The sequence below is a fragment of the Balaenoptera physalus genome (assembly GCF_965194825.1).
Source record: "Balaenoptera physalus genome assembly, chromosome: 9".
NCBI classification, from domain to species: Eukaryota; Metazoa; Chordata; class Mammalia; order Artiodactyla; family Balaenopteridae; genus Balaenoptera; species Balaenoptera physalus.
The window spans coordinates 20,652,016-20,674,754 of record NC_138888.1 but is presented as its reverse complement, the minus strand read 5'-3'; the positions used below and the strand labels follow the sequence as shown (position 1 = coordinate 20,674,754).

At 34.8% G+C, this 22,739-nt stretch overlaps 1 protein-coding gene and 1 pseudogene across 14 annotated transcripts in view; one reads left to right on the top strand and one right to left on the bottom strand.

Moving 5' to 3' along the window:
- The window catches only part of UTRN (utrophin), a 496,228-nt gene that overhangs the window by 259,622 nt on the left and 213,867 nt on the right, over positions 1-22,739 (top strand). The window lies entirely within an intron of this gene.
- Positions 19,535-20,075, bottom strand: LOC309666891 (large ribosomal subunit protein uL24 pseudogene; annotated as a pseudogene). Its single transcript has one exon. The product of its transcript is annotated as a large ribosomal subunit protein uL24 pseudogene (transcript).

Here is a 22,739-nt window from a genome sequence, read left to right as displayed (position 1 = left end):
GTTACATGCTGTTAATTTTAAAACGTTCTCTTCACTTTGTTAAAAAAAAATCCATGGCTTTGTTTTGGGCACCATATAGGTAGATGATTTTTAGAGAGTTAGTACCATTTGCTGAGTATTTCTGAGGCAAAAGAATTTTAATTTTCCTTTGGGTTTTTGTATTAATGACTCTCCTTTTGTGTGAGTGGACAGTTAAAATGAAAACTTATTTGGAAATAGAAAGATATTTGTTGAAGAAAATGAATGTGGAAAAGCACCTGCAATTATAAAATAAATGTTCTGGTGGCATGGTGGTGGTGGTAGACACGTGTGCGTAAGAACGATGGAATAAGGACCCTGGCAAGTATGTGCTCTGTGTGCAAGGGGTGTATGTAGAACTGCTTACACGACACATTCTGTGGTTGTACTTGCTTTGTGTCTCAACACAGCTGGATGCAGGGCCGTGGTAATATTTCATGAAGGTGAAGAAGTTTATTCTGTATTTGGTTTAAGGTGAATTTGGGTACATTTTGATAAAGCATAGTTTGGAAGCACAATGGAAGATGAAGATTAATTTCTGAGAGTATGCTATGATACATGCCATTTCTGGTAAGAATGGATGATCACTTGGATTTACGGATTTATGTTTCACTGCCCTGCTGCAAGGCAGTTAGGTTTTTCTCCTCAGCAGAGGACTATTGGCAAGAGAAAACCTGATCTTTTGGAGACAAAAACTCCTGGAGAGCTGAGCGGTCCAGATCATAGAGGGTCTTGTGTGACTTGAGAAGTATTCATATTTTAACATGGTGGCAATGGGGAAAAGTCCTTAAAGCATATTAAGCAAGGGAGTGTTGCAGTGGGATTTGTATTTTATAGGAATCTAGCCAGTGGCTTTATGGAGAGTGGGTTTGAACTGGGCAAGACTGACAGCCGAGCAGTCCATTAGGATACTCTATCCATCTGGTCAGAGGTGACAATGACTAGAAATGAGGCAGTGACAGGGGGAATAAACCTAATGACTTGATAGTATGGGTAGACTAAGGGCGGGGGAAGGGGTACTAACAAAGAAGATTGCCAGGTGGTGTTAGAATCTGAGATTGGGAATATAGGAGAAGAAGTCAGGGCAGCAGTGCAAGTTAGTGCGGAGTGTGATGTGATGGTAAATTCCATTTTGACTATGATGAAATGAGGCATCTGAGTAACATCCAGGAGGAGATGCCTGCTATGCAGTTGTCCCTGTGGATCTGATTCAGATGAGAGAATTTGCCCAAAGATGCAGAAACATTTTTTTTTTTTTTTGCTTTTGAATAAAAGTCTATTATTGACTTCCCAGTCAGTTTATCTATTCATTCAAATGCATTTATTCTGAATTTTCATGCCCATATTCTAAGATATTATTATCATTTTAATTATATTTCAAAATACAAGCTTTACATTTTATCAGTGCCAGTTAATTAACATGCTTCGATTCTTTCCTGGGTAAAATTCTGTTGCCCTATTGTCTTTCTGGGGTTGCTGTTTTTGCTCTCTGCTTTGGGATTATTATGCTTTCATCTCCTGTGTTCGCTTTCAGCCTAATTTTTATCATCTTTTCCATAGGTGCAGACTTTAATTATTTAGATTGTTTCAGATTATCCCCCGTACCCAGCTCCATACCCAGCATAGTGTTTGGGGGGTATTACCTGTACTGTGGAAACTTCACCTGCTGGTTTAGGGACAGGAATTACAACTTTTTAAAAAATTTTTTTGATAACAACATTATTGGAATTTCGCATACCATACAATCCATCCATTTAAGTTGTACAATTGAGTTGTTTTTACTATATTCTCAAGGTAGTGCAACCATCACCATAATCAAATTAGAACATTTTTGTCACCTCCAAGAGAAACCCTGTACCTCTTGGCTATCAATCCCCTATTGCCAATTCTCCAACCCCTAAATAATCACTGATCTACTTCCTGTTTCTATACATTTGCCAAATAAATTGCTGTTTTTAATCACATCATTCATTGATGACCTCTTCCGATTTTGGCTTTATGTAGATATTTTGACATCGTTAGCCTATCCAGAGGGAGGCAGTATAGGTTCTCAGTATAGAGCTGCAGAGAAAAAGTAGACAAGCAGAAGCCCACAAAAACACTGTTTGATAAACACAACTCTGTAAGACCCAATTTAGGGCTTTAAGTCATGCTAAAATTGAAGGACTGAGAAGGCAGGAAAAGTAAAGAAGGGAAACAAATATTTTTAAATGCTGCATTTCTTTTAAAGAATCATGACAATAGTAGAGAAAGGTGAAAATGCAGACTTACCCAGGTTATTAATTTGAGCAGGACACTGATAATGGGAGACCTCTGGGTTCTATTTCTGGCTGTGCCCTTTGGCCCAGTCATTTAATCATTCTGGGTTATTTTGCTTATTTCCTAACAGTACTTTACCCCAATTGATATTTATAATGGTATTCAAGCTGAAGTAGAAAATTTATCTGAAATGTATACATATAAACATAAAATCCCAAAATTCTGTACTGCGTTTTTCTATCTATATGATATATATCTATATATCTATATCTATATATATCTCTCTCTCTATATATATACTGTCTTATATTTCTTACTCATAAAAGTAAAACAGCATTATGGCAAATAAAATGAGATGAAGATTCTGTCTAAGGGGAAATGTGATAATTTGGAATGTTAATAGTCAATTACAGACTTTGTTGTTTTTTTCTAACCTTACTGTTTAATTAGAGGAGTCTTAACCTAACATTGGAAATTCGATTTCTGATGGCTTTCCTCCTAAGCAGGCATCTGAGAGCCTGTAGATGACTCTGCTTTTAGGGTATCTTAGGTAAAGCCACATACCCGCTGCAGGTATTTTTTGTTTTGTTTTAGATGATCTTGTTCTGAGACCTGTGTGGAGGTGATTTATTAGCACTCAGCATCTGGGCTGATATCATTAGAGTCCAGTACCCTTCTGTTCTGCTCAAGATTTGTAATGGGCTCTATTCACTCATCCCACAGAACACAGCCAGAGCTGCATTTAGTCGGGGAGCGAACCCATCCCTCTTTAGAATGAGAGAGTGAATGCCACTCGATCGTTTAATATAAGCCCGCTACAAGGCATGCATCTTGGTGATGTGTTGAATCTCTGCTCCCAGGGGATGTCTGCTTTGTATCTGCAGCTTTAATGTTTCACTTAATATCCTTTTTGGCTACTCCTCGCCCGCAGCAGGCAGCGTTTTGGCTGCCCAGCAACTTGCTTCATTGTCTGGCCGTGCCGGGCTGAGAAAGTACTGGCTGTGAGCATCTGCTGGGGGCTTTCTGGGTGGCGTTTGTGTATGTTTTTTAAATTGAGAAGAAGTTGAAGGAATACCAGCCTTCATTTGCCTGGCACCTAAGTCCCCTGTATTTTTCAAATGCTTTCTTGGAAACGAGCATGCTCAGAGAACTGGCAAATCATTGTCCAGTGACCGGGAGGAAATGATCATTGCTCTTCATTTATAATGCAAATTCTGAGGTGTCTGCAGAAGTGTGGTAAACTTAAAATGATGGCTGTGGTGAGAACGTCTCTGCAGAAAGTTGTGGTTTTGTTACATCGTTTACAAAGGATGGCAGTTTCTTCTCCTCGATATCAGAAGCTCTGTAAGGTAACTGAGTGATTGAAAATGAGGATCTCTGGTGTCAGACAATTCTACTGCTTCTCAGGATCTAAAATCTAATCTTTCAGGGTTCTTATCAAGGAAAGATTCCTTTTCTTAGTGACTGACTGTGAAAGCCATTAAAGTGAATTGCTTAATTAAATTTTGTTTAAGAATCAGGAAAAGTACTATTTTAGTGCATATTTTATTTTGCAATTGACAAAATCTTGTTTTTTTGAGAAGGGCTAGTGAACTGTTGAGAGAAAATACAGCAAAACTACATTCATTAAGACCTGTTACCTCTGAGATACTTGTCGTCTTAATAGTAAATGGCAAATTAATCTTAAGTAAATGTCAGTAAATTTTTAAAAAGTTTAAAATAATCTTTGAGTAGGTTACTTAAAAACTGTTCCTCTCTCTATAGTTAATTGTTTATCAATTTAAAAAAATTAAAACACAGTTTAGAAACTACTGGACTTCATCTTATGGTAAAATATTCCCCATATTCTTGAATCTTCATATACTATAGTTAAACGTGAAGAACTGAATTTTATTTGGGCAGGTGGATTAAGTACACTTTCAGAAGGCAACTTGTTTGACAGTTGCAAATTTCAAATACTACGTCATCCTAAACATAAACCACTGAATGAGCTCCTATATTTTTTTTAAAAGTTAGCTATTATATTTTTGATCATGGTTTTGTTTTATTTAAACTAGGTGCATACTATCTCATTACTTTTGTCAGAAATTGGAGTGATTTAAGAAGGGAAGGGAGGAATTATAACCGGAATGCTAAAGCAATTTATCCAGCACTGCAGTACAATATTCTTCCTTGATTTCATGTTCTTAGTACCATTCTCAAGAATGTATCTTGTTGCCCTATTAGCTGCCCAAACTCATTTGTAATTGGAACAACTGTCTCTAGGACAATGTTATTTTTCTGATGTTATAAAATAGTACATGTCTGAGCACCTAGATCCTGCTTATTATATGGCAGTGGATTAGAGGGGAAAAGCAGAATTTTATTAACTCTATCATATATTCTTATTTCTTACAGTTTGGTCAATTAAATGTATTTCTGTCTGGAATCTTTTTTTTTTTTCTGGAAAGTGTTAGGAGACAGATTAAGGTAGTGGGCATTCTTTGCAGAGATACTTAGAAGTGTTTTCATTTGCATAAGAAGTTAATTAAAACTTAATACAACTTAATTTATTCATTTGTAAGAATTCATAAATTATTTATTTTAATATGTTGTGTTTTGGTGCTCTTCAGAGAATAAATTTATTCTGGTAAAATGTTTATGTAGTTCATGAACAAGCAGTTTTGATAATAGAGAAGAAAAGCTCATTCACTAATGCATGTTATTTTATCCTTTTAATCTACAGGTATGAATATATAAAACATCCTGTTTTATTAGCTGGATCATTTTTCTGATCCATTTGTATGCATACTTTCACAAAATTAGGTATTTTCCTCAAGTCATGTGACCAAGGTATTAAGATAGTCTAAGGTGAACCGCGTAAGTTCAAATACTGGAGAAGTTTGCTTAATTAGTTTCATAATCATAACACAGATTAACACAAGTTAAGTTAATGAAGTCATTGGATAAGTTAATTCCCAACAGAAATACTCTTTGGGCAGACTTCTTGAGATTATAATTTCCTACAGAAACCATTAAATTTAAATGTTTGGCATTAAGTGTTACTTTTTTCTCTTAGAAAATTAAAATTTGTATTATTCTCAGTTAAGATGTTATCTTTCACATTTCTTTTCTCAAAAGCAAGATTTACAACTGTCCAGATAACGAAATGAGAGATCTACAATTCCAGTACTTTCCAGCAGGTGTCAATATAAGGCAGTGATACATGAAATTTGGCTGAAGAACCAGAAATTTAAGATAGGAAGTGGCAAAATTACTATGAAATAAATATATTTTATTTGCTTGGTTATATTTTGAAAACTGATCTTAATTACTGAACTATATTAGGTCATATAACATGAATAAAAGTTTTAGTTGCAGAATTGCATATTAATTAACAGTTGCCATCTCAAATACTGACATGGGTAAAGTATCTATACCAACTGAAAGTATTTAACTGTATTTTAATTATCAGTAGTCTATGTGTAATACTTAAAAGTTTAAATAAGTTTGCTATTCATTTACTTTAAGACACTATAAATTCTTTTCCCCTTAAATTTTAAATGCTATCATGACTTTATCTCTCCCTATACCTTCTACATTCTCTAAATTTAGTTTCTTAGAAAATGCTAAAGGTTCAGTGTTTCTTCATAAAAAGATAGAGGCAGTCTATTGTAAATACATTTACAGACTGAAATGAATGGGAAAAAGTGTTAGGAGACATGACTATTTTAAATTCATATTTGCCTTTTGAAATCCAGTGTCTGTTAATATTTTATCCCCTTTTTTATTCCTCTTATAGGATCTCTGCTTTTACATGTTATATGGAAATTCAGTCTTTCATCAGACTTTTTCCTCTGTGATACCCTATCTTTCTTTGCTTATGTTCATACATCTTTCGTCTATAGGAAAATAGCTTATGAATGACACAATTGGAAATTTGTGTTGAATATTCTCATTGTGTGTTTTTTTCCTGTACGTTTTGAAGATTAGGGAGGAATGAAAAGAGGCACTTGGAATTTATAGCTCTTGGAGTTAAAATATCCTTTTCCCCTTCTCTTAACCTATTTACACTTTCACTTGTATTTTTTGCATTTAAAAATATTTCCTCCTGGTCATACATCCCATAAAATTTGACAGGGTACTGAAACATAAGTGCTGCTTACTTGAAGATATAATTAGCAGCATTGAAATTGCCCTGATGACCTAAAATCACCTTATGTTGGATGCTAATTTTTCCAGATATGGTGTTGATTGCTTAGTTCCTTTAAAATATTAATGCTATGAAAATAATTTTTCTTCTAACAGAGCACAGTAAAAGCAAAGGTGAATGTAAATAATTAAAAAATAAAGTTGACTTTTAATTTGTTTTCACTGTTATCTGATTATTTTGGGATATTTCATCACTAAATCTTTGCAGAAAAGCTGAATAAATTTATGTTTTATAAGTGCCGTTCTTTTCCTTAGTGCCAATTTTCATAAAATATTTATTAATTGAGGGCATGGTAAAAGCAGCTTTTTGTAAAGTAGATTGAGATATGAGCCATTATAGAAAAATGAGAAAAATATAAAATTAGTGTTATAAATTGAATTCCTCATGATTTAAGCATTTAAAAAATTTTGATTTAAGTAATATAACTTCTATTTGCCTGCATATATATATACGTAACTCACTTTAGCTTACATGGTTTTGCTCACCTCCAAACCTTTTGATCAAGTAGTCCTATCAGTAAAAATACTTTAAATATATGTGTGTGTACATATATATATATTCATATAAAAATTATACATATATGCCATGGTAAGAGTCCATGTTAAATATTAGTAGAGTGTAATTTTGTTCTTACTTTCTACTGTTCTCTTCTTGCACCCCAGTTGGTAGTCTTTTTCTCTCTATGTGGTATATACACACATTTTGGTGCTACTGATTCATCCGTACAGTGAAACTCTGACTATTCTTAACCTAGTCTTCTGGAGCACTCAGGCTTTCAGAACAGTGCTGATCTCAAAGTCATCCCTGAAAAGCCATGTCTCCTGTGGTATCAGAGCAGCTGCCTCTGAGCACTCTGTGAACAGAGACCAGAAGATTCTACCCAGCAATCTGATTGATGGGTGATGTCTACAAAAGTCTTGCTCTGTGTGTGTGTGTGTGTGTGTGTGTGTGTGTGTGTGTGTGTGTGTGTTCGCATGTAGACAACAAAGAGCTATGTGGAGGCTTATGGTGCCGAAAAGCAAAGGTATATGAAGACAAAGGCACATCATCTCTGAACAGATTTTCAGATTCACTGAAGAAGTATGTTTACATACCACTTTTCATCTACGTGTGTGGGTCCCCTTTATTTAGAGGTAGTTAAGGTTGATTATGTGTTTTTAAAGAAGACACAGAGTGGAATGGTGTTCTTCAAATGATTTACACCCCATATAGTTAAATTTTATGCTTCCTCCCCCCCTTTCCCTCCCTTTTTTTTTCTTGGAAAATTCTGCATTCCTTGAATAATTAAATCCTCGAGTGTTCTAGGGCAATGGAACTTTACTTTGTCATGTTCTGAGTATTGAGATGTATATATTTGAAAGTCAACTCTCAGATTCCCTCAGTTTCTTTCCGTAATCAAATCACACACATATTGTTTGAACCATAGGAAAGGTCAGAGGTCTCTTGCCTGGAGGTAGAGCTCCAGTTGATCACATGAGCACTGTCTCTTCTCGGCTGTGTGAGAAACACGGTTCGGTTAGTTCAAAACATTTGTGAAGCCTGAGGTATTTAATGGAAAAAAGTGCCAAATGTGGAAGGATTTGCCTACATCTCACCCGTCTCCATCGATGTCCTGGGTATGTTGCCTCAGGGCTGTATGGACACCTGGGCAGATTACTTCCCTTACTTTCGCTCTGTTTCTGTGCTTTTTCAACGGGTTGAGATTACAGCTGAAAGTGAGGCAGGTCAAGAGAGACAGTACCTACATCCCTACTTGCCATCAGATGTTATCCTGTGGCTTCCAAAAGCAGCAGCACTCTACATGACTCCCTGATCTCTGTTTTGCCACAGCTCCCCAAGTCAATGTGTATCTTAAAATTATTTTTTGAAAGTTATCAAATTAACATTTTGTTAATCAGAAAACTCATGCTATCAGTGACTTTTAGCTAAAAGCAGTATAATCAGATATGATGTAATGGTTTTCCAATTAACTAAAAAAAATTGAAACCATTCTACAGGATTGCATTTTAAATAGCTTTTTAACAACCAAGATATCATTATTTGTGTAAGTCTAGATATGTAATCTACAGATCAGGGACAGTCATTCTGACAGTGTTGGAATAGCATTATGGATATGGATAAAAGGTCTCCTTTACTTTTAGAGTATCTAAATTTGACAATTTGTGACTAAAATATTGATGATTTGTGTTTATGTAGGGTTAATGTTTATTAAATTTCAAGAGGAAATTTCCAAGCGGGATGCACTGCTAGATTTTAAATGTACAGACATTATCCACTCCCTTTACTAGTGACTGTGAACACTTCCAGCTTCTCTTAGTATATTTGGTAGTTTATTTTTAGCCCTTTAAAATAAGCAATTAATAGAACTCCTATCATAGAGATAGGAAGATATAGAAAATTTCATGCTATGGTAGCTTTCTCAGTTTCACAAAGTTTATTCATTTCTGGGCAAGGTAAAATGAGTCCAAATAATTGAAATCGGAAAGCATATGAAGTGCATCAGAGGGTTTCTTTTCATTTTTCTTCTTCTAGTTTGTTCAATTCTGTGGAATTCTAGATTAATTTATAAAAAAGCTCACTTATAAAAGCAGACAGAACCTTTTAATGCTTAATAAATAATAGGCTGATATGAAAGTAGATCTAGATAAAGCTTGAGCAAGAATTTTGGAAAAACATCAAATGGAAGAACACACTGAACTGTTTCCACAATAGACTATTTTACTTTTGCTTTAAGAAAATTGAAAGAGAAGTGGTTAAACACAGCAATAAAATAACTGCAAGCTTCCGTGACTGAAAAAAGTCTTGTTACTACTGATGTAATTTCTTTTTATTTTTAGAGTGTTTTAGAATTTCCAGAGTATTTTCTCATGTATTTTATCACCAATACATATGGTATTAGTTAATAATTACATGATTATCCTTAAGAGCTAAGTAGGTAAGAAATTTGTCAATATTCCCATTTAACAAGTGGAGAAGCAGATTTTGTAATTTGGCAGGTTAAGAAATACGTCAGTAATTGCTCAGCTAGTATGTGGCACAACTTGAACTAAACATAGGTTTTTGGATTCCAGATTCAATGTCTCTTTACACTTAATTTCAGATAGCTTTAGGAATTATACTGGACTAAAATGAGCTATGCATCTATCGAAGGTATAGAAAGAGAAATCACATTAACTAAGTAGTAGGTGTTTAATTCTAAATTATCTTTATGTACATTTCATTTTCAGTTATCTTTATGTAAATTTGTAACAGCATCCTTTAGAGTCATGAGCTATAGAATCCTGGAGCAAGGGATGTTGGAAACCATTTGATTCATCCATTTCATTTTACAGATGAGGAAATAGATCATCTATAATGGATATTTTATTGCTGCTAGTTTTGTGAGGTGGGGATATACTTGTTTTCTCCTAGAAGTTTAAGCAAAATGAAATATGTTCTTTTCAAAACTATTTTGATATATGAGTTCTGGCTATATAATTTTAAGAGAACAAAGACTTTGTTCTAGTTTAAATTTGTACATTGGATGCTTTTTTTAATGGGCTCATTCTGTAGATTTGAGAAGATGGATTCGTTCATTTTAATGCAAATTTTAGCATAGTTTTAGTTTTTGATTCATAATTTAGAGCTTCTGTACCAAAAGTATTGAATTATGTATTCACTGAGCCTACTTTTCTATACTCAAATATAGTTTTTTTAAAATTATTATATTTAAAAGGGCATAATAGCTCCTTAAAAATTAAATTAAAAAGCCAACTAATTTTCTAGACTGGATTTTTCTAATAAAAATTTTGTCTTTTTTTTTTTGCAATTCAACTCAAAGATCATGAATTGAATGGCTGTCATGTGCCACAGGTACATGGTAAGCAGCATAAACATAAACACCATGTTGGATTTTCCATGAAAAACAAGGAATTCAAATAACTTGTTCTGAAGCATTTTAATGGTTAAGAGAGTTGATGCTAGTCTGGAATTAGACTGTGTGAATTCACATAATCCTGGCTTTGCTACTTACCAATGAGGTGACATTGGGCAAGTCATTTAGCATCTCTGTGTCTCAGCTTCCTTTTCAGAAAATGGAGTTGGAATTAGTCTCTCTCTTTCGAAGGGTGGTTGTGAGAATTTTAAAAGTTAAAAGTTTTATCATTTATAAAATGTTAAAAGAGAGCCTGGCACATAATAAATACCATGTGTGTTGGTTACTCAGAGTTGGTTATTATCACTATTACCATGATTGTTCGCACCCATTGATGGTGTGTGGATCAAACGAGATAATCCACGTGATGTGCCCAGCATAGTGCCTTGAACATAGAGATTTCCTAATGTCTCTGGGAGTTGGGGTGTTATCATCGTCCTTATTATCCTTATCGTTGAAGGAACCTTTAGATCTTAACAAAGGGGTTCACACTGCAGTTGTCCAGAGAACTTTTCCAAAAGCTTCATGCTCCAGAGATTTTGACTTGCTGGGTCTGAGGTGCAACTTGGGCCATCCCTGCTTTTAACAATGGGGTAGGAAAAAAATCTTTGACATTTTTCTGTGGTTATTTTCTCTGTTTGAGATTCACCTTGAAGAAGTGCAAGAAGAAGCTTCCCTTGACCGATAAGCCAGTGACAGAAACTCTTACAGGATGAGTATTCCCCAGTTTATCAGGGCTCTTCTAGATTATTGATTAGACTCCTAGACGGCAGCTCAAAATCTAGTTAGCACACAGTGAAACTGATGTAATCCTAATTTCCATAAAACATTATATTAAAAAGAAGTCCTGTTCCATTCCTGGAAACTGAACAAAGCAAAGGAAAGGTTATCTTTACTGTGACTGATACAGAAGGAAACAAACATGCTTGCTTAGAAGAGAATGGAAAGAAATACAGAGACTCTTAAATGTATTCTCAACACTTTGAAGAATTATTTTGATGCCATCAATTTTGAGTCTAAGTTTACCCCCAAAACATCTGAATTTACTGTTCTTGGTATAGGTATACTATTAGTTGTAACCTTTTATGTAAAGCTCCTGATACTTGGATAAAAAACAATGGAGGATAAGTTGTTTTACTTTTCTCAGGGCACTCTTTGCAAGAGTTTAAAGAGATAGAGGAAAAGGGAACTTTTTTTGGTGGAAAAAACATTATCTAAGATCATATTTACTCAGGGTTCAGAATTTTAAAAGACCAAGATGTGTGTGCACCTACTGACATCCCTCATGCCAGTATGATTGTGATATGGAAGCACGGGAAGTATTGTTTGCCATTAGGTTTCCTTTGGAATTCTATAGCCTTCCTTTCAAACTTTACACACCATTAATGTTTTTCCATGCCATTAAACATTTTGTTATATTGTGATTTTTAAAAAAAATTATTTATTTATTATTTATTTATTATTTTAATTTTTGGCTGTGTTGGGGCTTCGTTTCTGTGTGAGGGCTTTCTCCAGTTGCGGCAAGTGGGGGCCACTCTTCATCGCGGTGCGCGGGCCTCTCACTATCGCGGCCTGTCTTGTTGCGGAGCAGAGGCTCCAGACGCTCAGGCTCAGTAGTTGTGGCTCACGGGCTCAGTTGCTCCGCGGCATGTGGGATCTTCCCAGACCAGGGCTCGAACCCGTGTCCCCTGCATTGGGAGGCAGATTCTCAACCCCTGCGCCACCAGGGAAGCCCTGTGATTTTTTAAAATAGTGTAAATAAAAATTCTATTGAATGGCTGCAGGATAATTTATTTAAGGGATTCATTATGGTTAGATAATTAGGTTATTACCAATGTTCTCATGATAAATAATTCTGTGATGAACATTGTCATAAATCATTGAGACCATCCTGATTATCTCCTGGATATGTTTTTAGAATAGAATAACTGGATCAGTTGGACATTTAATGATGTTTGCTATATATTGCCAGATTTCCCTCTTGCAAGGTAATAGGTATTTACATGCCCACTAGCAGCTTGAATGCTAATTTCCTGTATCTTCCTAGAAAATATGTGATATCAATTAAAAATATTTTATGAAATTGTTAGATGAAAAATCAAACCATGTTGTAGAATATAAACTAAACTATAGTGATGTTAACTGATTTGCTGAATTGTGGGAACAAGTAGACTATTCCAAACTCTCTGAATTCCAGATACTGGGCTGGGAACCCAAACACTGTAATGTCTAAAATGGGATGTGAGAAATATCATATAATAAAGTTAAAAGCTGTTTGAACACAGAAGAAAGAGAGTATATTTTAACTTGAAAATGTAAGAGAAGAGTTTAGAGAAAAGGTAATACCTAATAGGGATCTTGAGAGTAGGGAGAGTTGAATAGTGTAGAGAATTCTGGGAATAGACAACTCAGTGAGCAAAGACATAGGGCACAGAAGTGTGCTCTTTGTATTCAGAGAACACTGGGTACTTGTTTACCAGAAGTGGCTATGAAAATCACTCATTAACATTTTCATCTCAATAAAAAAAATTACTCTTTTGATTGCCAGCTATGTATGTCAGATCGTTGACTTTTTTTTTTTTTTTTTTTTTTTTTTTTTTTTAATTTATTTATTTATATTTATTTTTGGCTGTGTTGGGTCTTCGTTTACTGTGCGAGGGCTTTCTCCAGTTGCGGCGAGCGGGGGCCACTCTTCATCGCGGTGCGCGGGCCTCTCTCTGTCGCGGCCTCTCTTGTTGCGGAGCACAGGCTCCAGAGGCGCAGGCTCAGTAGTTGTGGCTCACGGGCCTAGTTGCTCCGCGGCATGTGGGATCTTCCCAGACCAGGGCTCGAACCCGTGTCCCCTGCATTGGCGGGCAGACCCCCAACCACTGCGCCACCAGGGAAGCCCAGATCGTTGACTTTTGACTGTTTCCAAAATTTAGACCAGTTTTAATGAAAAAGTGTTTGTGAATATTGGAGATAGTCAAACATGGAGAGCGTTTTCAAGAAAGAATTCTAAAATGAAAAATTATATAATACTCATATCTTTGAGATAAAAACATAGTTCTTTTGAATGTCTTCTTTAAATGGAACAACCTTCCTTTGGATGTAAGTCATTTTGGTATGATAGTGACAAAAAAATTTACACTTTTACTTGTAACTCAATTGATGAGAGAATGACACAATTTTTCAAGCAAAAATGAAAATAATTCACAGTAGCAGTCTATCTAGTATTAATCTAAATTATAGATTTCAAAAACTTTAGAGTACATAGAAATCGTAGAAATTATTTAACCAGTTTTCTCATTTTATGTATGAGGAAACAATGCCTTAATATTTATGTAGAGCTTTATTCTTAATGTGCTTTAATATTTTATGCTGCACAAGGTCACACAGCCAAGTGATACTTGGCTACATATTTAAGTTTCCAGGAGATTACTCTAGTGTCCATTACATTTTATGTGTTCTTATTTTTATAGAATTTATATTTAACTTTGCCTAGTATTAAAATTCACTGTGTATTTCTCTGTTTCACCTTCTGAATTATTGTCAATTTCTTGAATTTGGGGCCATATCTTATTTTAAAAGAGTGTTTTGAACAGAGCAAGTATTTATAAATATTGAATAAATAACCCAAATTTCAATTTTTCCTTAGATGTACAATGTTATGATGATAAGTAAAAATGCTATACTTTGACTCCTTTTTTTTTTAAATAGCTTTATTGAGATGTACAGTAATTCACATATAATTCACTCAAAGTGTACAATTCAGTGTTTTTTAGCATATTCACAGGGTTGTGCAACTATTACTGTAATGAAATTTTAGAACATTTTTGTCCTCCCCCCAAAAAAGAAACCCCCTACCCATGAGAATTCTTTATTTCCTCCCCTCCATTCTCCCAGCCCTAGGCAACCACTAGTCTACTTTTCTGTCTTTACTGCTTTTTAACATTAGATTGGGAGTAAGAGTATGAAACCATAAATGTTAGGTAAAAAGGGTGGGAAAATATTTCGAATTCATTATAAATTTACTACTTTATCTTATAGAGTTTGATGGTTTTGGGGGTGTTAATTATTAATAATAATTAGGACAGCTTTTGTTAAATAATTTGTAAACTTTATAGCACTTTTTGTTAAATAATTTGTAAACTTTAATTTGTGAACTATAAAATGTGTAATTTGTTTTTCATGTTAGTTCTTTAGAGTACAGTAAAAGTGAAGTATCATGACAAAAATGCTGAATTTGGAATCAGAAGACCTCAGTTTGATTGTTTTATTTGCTGTTTGATCTAGTGTGATGCTCGAGTGCTGTATCAGTCCTCAGTTTCTAGACAGTGGGAGTAATATGCATTCCATTTACTTTAGAAAGGTAGTATAGGATCGATAAGTTAATGTTTATGAATTTGCTGTACAGGGCTAGAGTATTACTAAATGGAAATATTAAAATTTCTGTAATTTCTTATTCTGTAAGCAAACAAAAACAATGACAGTATTTATTCACATGCTTCACTACTATTGACTGCTGGAATCATTTTTGAAATAGTGAAAGAACATGCTAGATAAAAGCTTCTGTTTGTCTCAACTCAGGCGGCAGAATGTTGAATACCAACCACCCCATATCTTTCTGCAATGCAGGGTCATTTCATTTTTCTTCTTTTCTAGGGCACCAAGCCAGCTTCCATATTAAGATACATTCTCTGCCAGCGAAATCATACTATTTCCAAACAACTTAGATTCACATTGGAGCTACATGAAAGGGGCCATGTCTTCTGAGCAGGACTAATGGCCCCTGAGGCATCAGTTATCTAGTCAAAAGAAATATTCTGAAATTTCAATTTAATCCAGAATTAGAGCAGCCATAATTTTTATAATCTATACATTATTTATCTCAGATGCTGGTGGGCACAGGTAAGATTTGGGGAGGCTTGAGGAAGATCTTTCTTGAATTTCAATAACTAAACTTTCTGATGATTCTCAGATGATTTTTGCCTAATCTCTATTTAGAGAGTGAGGTTTTGATAGGTACTGAATAACTTGAATTAATGACTGTAATGACTGAGTGCTATTTTGCATTAATATTTGAAGCAAATCCTAGGTTGCTTCATTACATAGCCTGTCATTGTGGGAGATACGTGGTATGGTGGTAAACAAAGGGCAACATTTGCTCTTTTTGAAGTAATTGCTTCTAATGGAAGCCTAATGGCCTATTATGCTTATTTATAAAAGCTGAGCAGCAAATCTTGATAGGAAGCTATTGAAAGATTGGAGAAATTATAATGTAAACCAAAATCTCAGGAAGTCTCATGTGGTTGAGAATCTACATTTTATGACAATTAAATAGTTCAATAATTTACTTGTGCCAAATGTCACCCTCGCTTTAAATCTGGAGTGATTTCTAGAAGTGCATCCATAGGACTGAGCGTTGGGGTAGAGGGCTGCTTCTGACCAGTTGTCTTGCACCTTTTAGGGGTTTTAAGGTTTCTCTGAATTTCATATGCAGATTGAATAAGCCAGTGAGAGAAGTTTTCCTGTGGGTATTGAAAGGATAAAGCCTTGTAAGCAATGGTGACATTGGATATTTTCAAGTTTAGTACCCTCATTTTTTAAAGGGGAGAAGACAGGCTTAGAGAGGTTAAGTGATTTGTCTTAGGACCTATTAATAGTGGTGATGGTTGAATTGTTTTGATAAGGGTATATTCTATTTTTGGATTTTATGGGCCTATATTATAAAAGTATATTTTATAGGTTCTTGAGATGGACTGACAGCAAATGAATCAAGTAGTTGGTATGAATGATTTACCTGAAGATGATTCCCAATAAATAAATAAATAAATAAAAATATATTTCTTTAGGTAAACACGTATGGTAACATCTTACCAGTTGTTAAATCTGGTTGTCAGTATATGAGTGTTTATTTTACTATTCTTTCAACTATCCTCTATGCTTTAATATTTTCATGATAAAATGTTTCAAAAGCAGCAGCAACTCTACTATGATAATGGTTGAAAAGATTACTTGAAGCTCTGCAGACTTAACTGTTGAGGATCTTTTAAAAAAATCGGTTGCTCTCTGTGCATTTTTCACATTTTGTTAACTTAAGACTGTGACAAATACAAAATTCCTTAAAAGTGTCTTGATTCACCTGATGATAAATATTTGCTCTGTAGCTTTTCATTCTTTTAGCTCATTTCAATTTGAATGAAAGGCATTTTAAAACTCTCATTTTTCCTTTTACAAAAGCTGCATATGCCTACTGCAAAAGTTTGTGACTTCACAAGGCAGGAAATATGTAGTCTTGATACCCTCATTTATTACAGTTTACTAATTCCTATAGAGATTAGAAAGAAAATTGTCCTCTATGAAAGCATTCATTCTTTAAAATTCAGTCTAACAGGAGAGTTTGGTTTGCACCCCTATTTAACAAGATTTTCCAAATCCTATTTGGAACTGGTAACTTTTGTTGAAGTGAATGGGGCCTTTTCATTTTGGGTGTTGACATAATGTCTTTGACTTTCACATTTGTCGAGGTTGGTAGAAGTTTATCAAGACGAAATTCTTAATTTCTTAATCCTGCTTGGGAAAGACGCATAAACTTTTATCACAAAAGCGATTTACTCCTAATAGGTTATTACAAAGACCATTCATATTTGCATCTTTTTGTTTTAATTTTCGCATTTCTTCTGAGTTGCTGTTTAAAGCTGCTGCTTTCTAATTGACTTAATCACATGTGGTGTGGTTCTTTCAGGACACATGCTATTATCTTTAAGCTTTTTGTCTTTGATACCTCAATATACATAACACTTTTCACATTGCCAGATAAACTGAAGTTTCTCATCTGGTGAAAGAATGATAGAAATTGTAATATTTGAAACCTAGAGTTGCTCCTTATTTACTGAAAATTGTGTGGAACACATTTTATGCTGTGTTCTAAGTCTGAATTGGAATGGCATATTCTGAGACTATAAATAGCTGGAAGAGTTGGGAGATTTCAAAATGTATTTATTTATTTATAACATGTTTGTGCTCTTGATTAATTGCTCTTGATTAACCTCCCTGCTCTTTAAATTAAATCAAAATTAACAAATATTTATTGCAGTCTTGGAGAAACCTCATTAGAGGCTCAAAGCACTGTGTAAAACAGTAGAATGTTTCCTTTAATAAAAGCCAGAAATTGAAGACTGGGAATCCACCACCCCATTTCCTGATATATACCTATTTAGGACAAGTGTGTATCAGGAAATGGGGTGGTAGGTTAGGGCTGGAAGGAATTGAGGAAGGGTACTCATTTAAATATTTCTCCATGTTATATTATCTTTTGGGAGATTAAATAAAGAATTAAGATATAGTTGACCCTCATTACCCACAGGTTCTGTATCCATGTAGCCAAAGCTCAAAAATCTTTGAAAAGAGAAATTCCAGAAATTTCCAGAAAGCAAAACTTGAATTTGTGGTGCACCCAGCAACTATTGACATAGTATTTAGAGTGTATTTACAAGTATTTACATAGCATTTACATGGTATTAGATATTATAAGTAATCTAGAGATGATTTGAAGTATGCGGGACGATGGGAGAATGTGCATAGGTTATACGCAAATACTATGCTATTTTATATAAGGGACTTGAGCATCCATGGATTTTGCTATCTCTGATGGTCCTGGAACCAATCACCTGCCAGGTACTGAGCGACGACTTTACTTCTGAAACAGTGAGGGATAGTGGAGGGAACCCTGGAGGGGGAGTGAGGGAGTTATCTTTCTGTACATAAAAGCTGTATTGAATGAAATGGGTATGTCACTTACCTTGCTGAACCTTGGTTTTTCATCTTGAAGTTGATATAAAAATTGTTTTTTAGAAAAAGCTGTGAATTATACTGTTGTCAAACACAGTAATGACAGTCAGCTTTTAAACATGCATGTGCATGTATAGCAAACCACCTTTAATTTTGTTTGGCAAACTGAGGAAGATTTCATTAGTTTTAAAGATAGCATTTACATTTTTACTCCTGGATATATTAAAAAGAACATGCTCTTCTTGTAAGATGCAGAAAGAAAGGAGGAAGAAAATAAAACTTACCAGTTAATTCAGCTGCTCAGGGGGGAATGTTATTAACATCTTCCTCTATTTCATTTTACTTTTCTTTTCTTTGTATAAATGTATTTGTATAAAACATATTTATACAAATTTGGAATCATATTTATATCATGCCTTTTGCCTTTTTGAATATTGATTTTTCCCTTCATAATAGTATTTTATAAGCATTTTCATATTTCTTTATATTAAAAAATCATGATTTTTTTTTAATGGTAGTGTTAGATATTCCATTGTACTATGTGAACTGGACAAATGACTTCTTTCTAATTTTGACCTTACAATGCTGCAATGGATTCTTTCTGTATAAACCTTTGACTGTAATGGATTGTGATTTTTTTTTGTTAGGATGAGTTCATATAAGTGGCTCTGCTGGATCAAAAGCTGTACACTGTCAGGTGGCTGTCCCCAAATATACTCCTATAGTGTATGAGAATATTGGTTTCATCATACTGTTGTTAGCCAAGACTTTTATAATTTTAAAATATTTGCCAATTTGATAAATAGTTTTACATTGCAATCACTGATTACTTGTAACAATTTTTCCTTATATTTATTGGCCCTTTGTCTATGACAAAATTTCAATTTCCTTTGAACTGTTTTACAACTGTTTGATATTTCCACACTTGGTCAACATCTATTTGATGTTACAGGATTCAAATTTCTTAGGAAGCAGTTCCATCATTGAAGTTATGAAGTAAATAGTTTCCTAAGTATTTGAGAGCAAAATAGCAAATATCAGTTCCTACAGTAAAAGGTTCTGACATCTTATGAAAAAAATCAGATATTCCAATGATTTCTAAAAGATGTTGATTCACAGATATATCTGTTAGTCCTCAAAATAAAAGCAGAAGTTACAAGCATAGTGGTAGCATTATTTAAACAATTAATATTTTCTTGGGAATTCACATATATTTTTAATTAATTCTAAAAGGGTCTAGTCCACTCCTGACACAGGAGTAGTGTATCAATATTCATATTCTTCTAAGATTTAAATAAATAAAATGTTTGAATTAAATGATTTTAGATGTGGTTGAAATGTAAGACCTTCCAGAATATGAATTATTCTACCCTTGCATCTTTTTTTTTTCATTTTAACAGTTTTTAATGAAAGTTGTATACGAGATTACTTCATTCCTGCATCTTCTCAATTGTTTCTTCCTTATATTAGCCCTTTTCCTTTCCTACTTGGTGAGATTTGGCTTTACGTTCGAGGATCTTTTTGCGGTCTTTGTCCAGTTTTAGTCTGGTGATAACCACCTTGCTGGGCTGAATGCCCACATGGACAGTTGTGCCATTAGCCTTCTCCCGCTGCACTCGTTCAATGTAGATGACATACTTCTTCTTGTAAACCTGGACTACTTTGCCAATTTGCTGCCCTTTGTAGTGCCCTCGTACAACCTGAACTTCATCGTCCTTCCGGATGGGCATGGATTGGACATTGTACTTCTGTCTCAGCTCTTTAGAAAGAGGAGAAGACATAATCTTCCTGCGAATGTGGGAAGGCGCATTGAAATGCCTTTTCCGGTTCTTGCTTCGGTCAGAAGTCACAAAGGGATTGAACTTCATTTCGGCCGCTAGCGTTTCAGCGATGGCCACAAAAGGGCTACCCCTGCATCTTTATCTCTAGTTCTGTTTCCATATAATTCCAGAGCCTTTGATTTTTGATCACACTATTTTGTCACTTTCAAGCTGTATGAACTCTGTTTCCACATCTATGTGGTAGTCGTGGTAATTCATATCTCTGAGAGTTGTCCGTGAGACAGACTCTGCATGGCGAGGAACTACATAACACACAGATGTAGCAGGTCTCCCCAAAACGTTGTAGCTGTACCTCCCCTAATGGTCTTCAGAAAGGCCAAACGGGATTATGAGAGAAAAAGAAGACTGGGAAGTAGGCATAACTTCTACGTGATTATGAATGATCTAGTCTTAAGAAATCAATGACCTGATTTTAAGAGTTTAAATAATTAAAAATTGAATGTTATTTTAACACTTCATAAAATTATAGGCTGATGTGCAGGTATGATTGACATATAACATTAATAAGGTATTGTTAACTTTAGTCACCGTGCTGTACCGTAGATCCTGGAATTTATTCCTCTTGTAACTGAAAGCTTATACCCTCTGACCAACATCTCCCCATACCCCTACTCCTCAGCCCCTGGCAACCACCACTGTACTTTCTGTTTCTAAGAGCTCAGTATTTTCAGATTCCACAAATAAGTGAGATCATACTGTATTACAAGTGACTTATTATTATTCCACTAAAGATAGGTTCTTTATAAGGACCCATCCTTCTTCCATCATCTGTCTCCTTAGTATAATGGATAAGACATTTTGTAATTGCTGCTTGATTCTAAATATTGCAGTTTGGTAGCATGTTTGAAGGCTTTAAAAAATGAAAACTGGGGAATTCCCTGGAGATCCAGTGGTTAGGACTCCGTGCTTTCACTGCTGAGGGCCCAGGTTCAGTCCCTGGTCAGGAAACTAAGATCCCACAAGCTGCGCAGTGCGGCAAAAAAAAAAAGTCTGCCAGTATTTGATCTGAGCCTAGTCTCTTGTAGTGTTTATGGAAGGATACACTCATCATTGTCTATCCTTGGCTCCCCTACAGCTCTGTTGCTATTGAGTAAAATTCTACTGCCCTGAAAAAGTTTTTCCAGGTTCCCAGTGAACACAAGATCTCTCTTTGGCACTAGCTTGATATTACCTCTTGGGTCTTAAACTTGATTGTATTGCCTTTGTACCACCTCACAGGACCTACTCAATTCATCACTTATTTCTGACAGTTATATTCAAAACAACAAGGTACAAAATTTGTAACAAAAATAGAGTTTTCTATGCGTCAGAATTCTATAGCACATCTGTCAAAGGTTTGCTATATACTGAAAATCACAGCCTTGATATCCAGCATTGGCACGTAACAGATGTTCAAAAGCATTTGATGAAATGAATTAAGATAGAATATCAGTTGCTAGGCAGGGCATTGATAATAGAACTTCCCCTGCAATTTCATTGTTAAACTTCAATTCCAGATCTGTTCCCACTCTTCTTTCATTATGACTGAATAACTTTCCCCTTAGCATAACTTCGGCAAGAGGTGACCTGTCAATTACTTGTACAAAGTTACTTAGAAATGAATATTCTATTTATTGTGTCACCTCTACTTTAAAAGACTACAGGCCCGTGTTTCTTGCAACTAATCTCAGAATTCTTTAACTTTAGTGTGTGCACCATTTTTTTTTAACCTTCATCTTTTATATATAACAACTGAACTTAATACTGGGTATGAAGTAATAAATTTTCATTTTCAGATTTCATTAGTATAAACGCAGGTGAAGTAAGTTTTCTGATATCTAGGATACTTAGAAATTAATCAGAAGAAATTATTTTGAGGATTTCAGACAGCTTTCTATTCTCCTTTTGGATCTCCCTTTTCTTTGTAAATGTTTACCTTTGTGAGTTGCTAAAAAGAATAATTTTCAAGTTGTATACCTGTTTTAATGGTATTTAAGTTCACACTGCAGTGACTCTTTCTTGGAAAGTTAACATGGAATATAGTTTGTGACTTTTTTCCATGTCTTAACATTTTATTTTGAGGGTATTTGTTGATTAGAACCTAATGGAAATAAATTCTGATTGTACCCCATCAACCTGAAATGTGACGATGGTCAGAGATCATAGATGAACTTCATTTTATTCAGTACTATTTATAAAACAGTGTTTAACACTGGGGAATAAAATAAGTGATCTCTTTGTTATTTTGGTATGGTGACATCATCCTACACAAAACACAATTTCAAATCGTATGCACTTTATACATGCACAGATGTAGTTGCTAATACAAACCAAAAGAGAGAGAGAGAGAGAGAGAGAGAGAGAGAGAGAGCGTGAGCTAGATGGTGGCTAGGGCATATAATAATTAGCATTTGCAGTAACAACATCTGTTGCTGGCAATATTGGCAGCATTGGAGGAGAAAGCAATCATTTAAAATTAGCTAATGCTCAGTTTAAGTACCATGCAATGTAGTGACATTTTCAATATTTTTACTAGTTTTCTATTTTCTCATTTCAGTAAACATGTGTTTTTGAGTTTGTATGAATACCTTGTATTATATTTAAAGTAGTCTTCAGGCCTTCTCTCCAAATTGATCTGGTGCTAAAGCTTGTATATCCAGTGGGTCAAACTAGCGTCGATCCAAATTGTCATAAACATACGTTATCCAGCATCCTTGAATTGGATCTTTGTGTGTTTGATCCTACTCGATTTAGATCCCCTCCC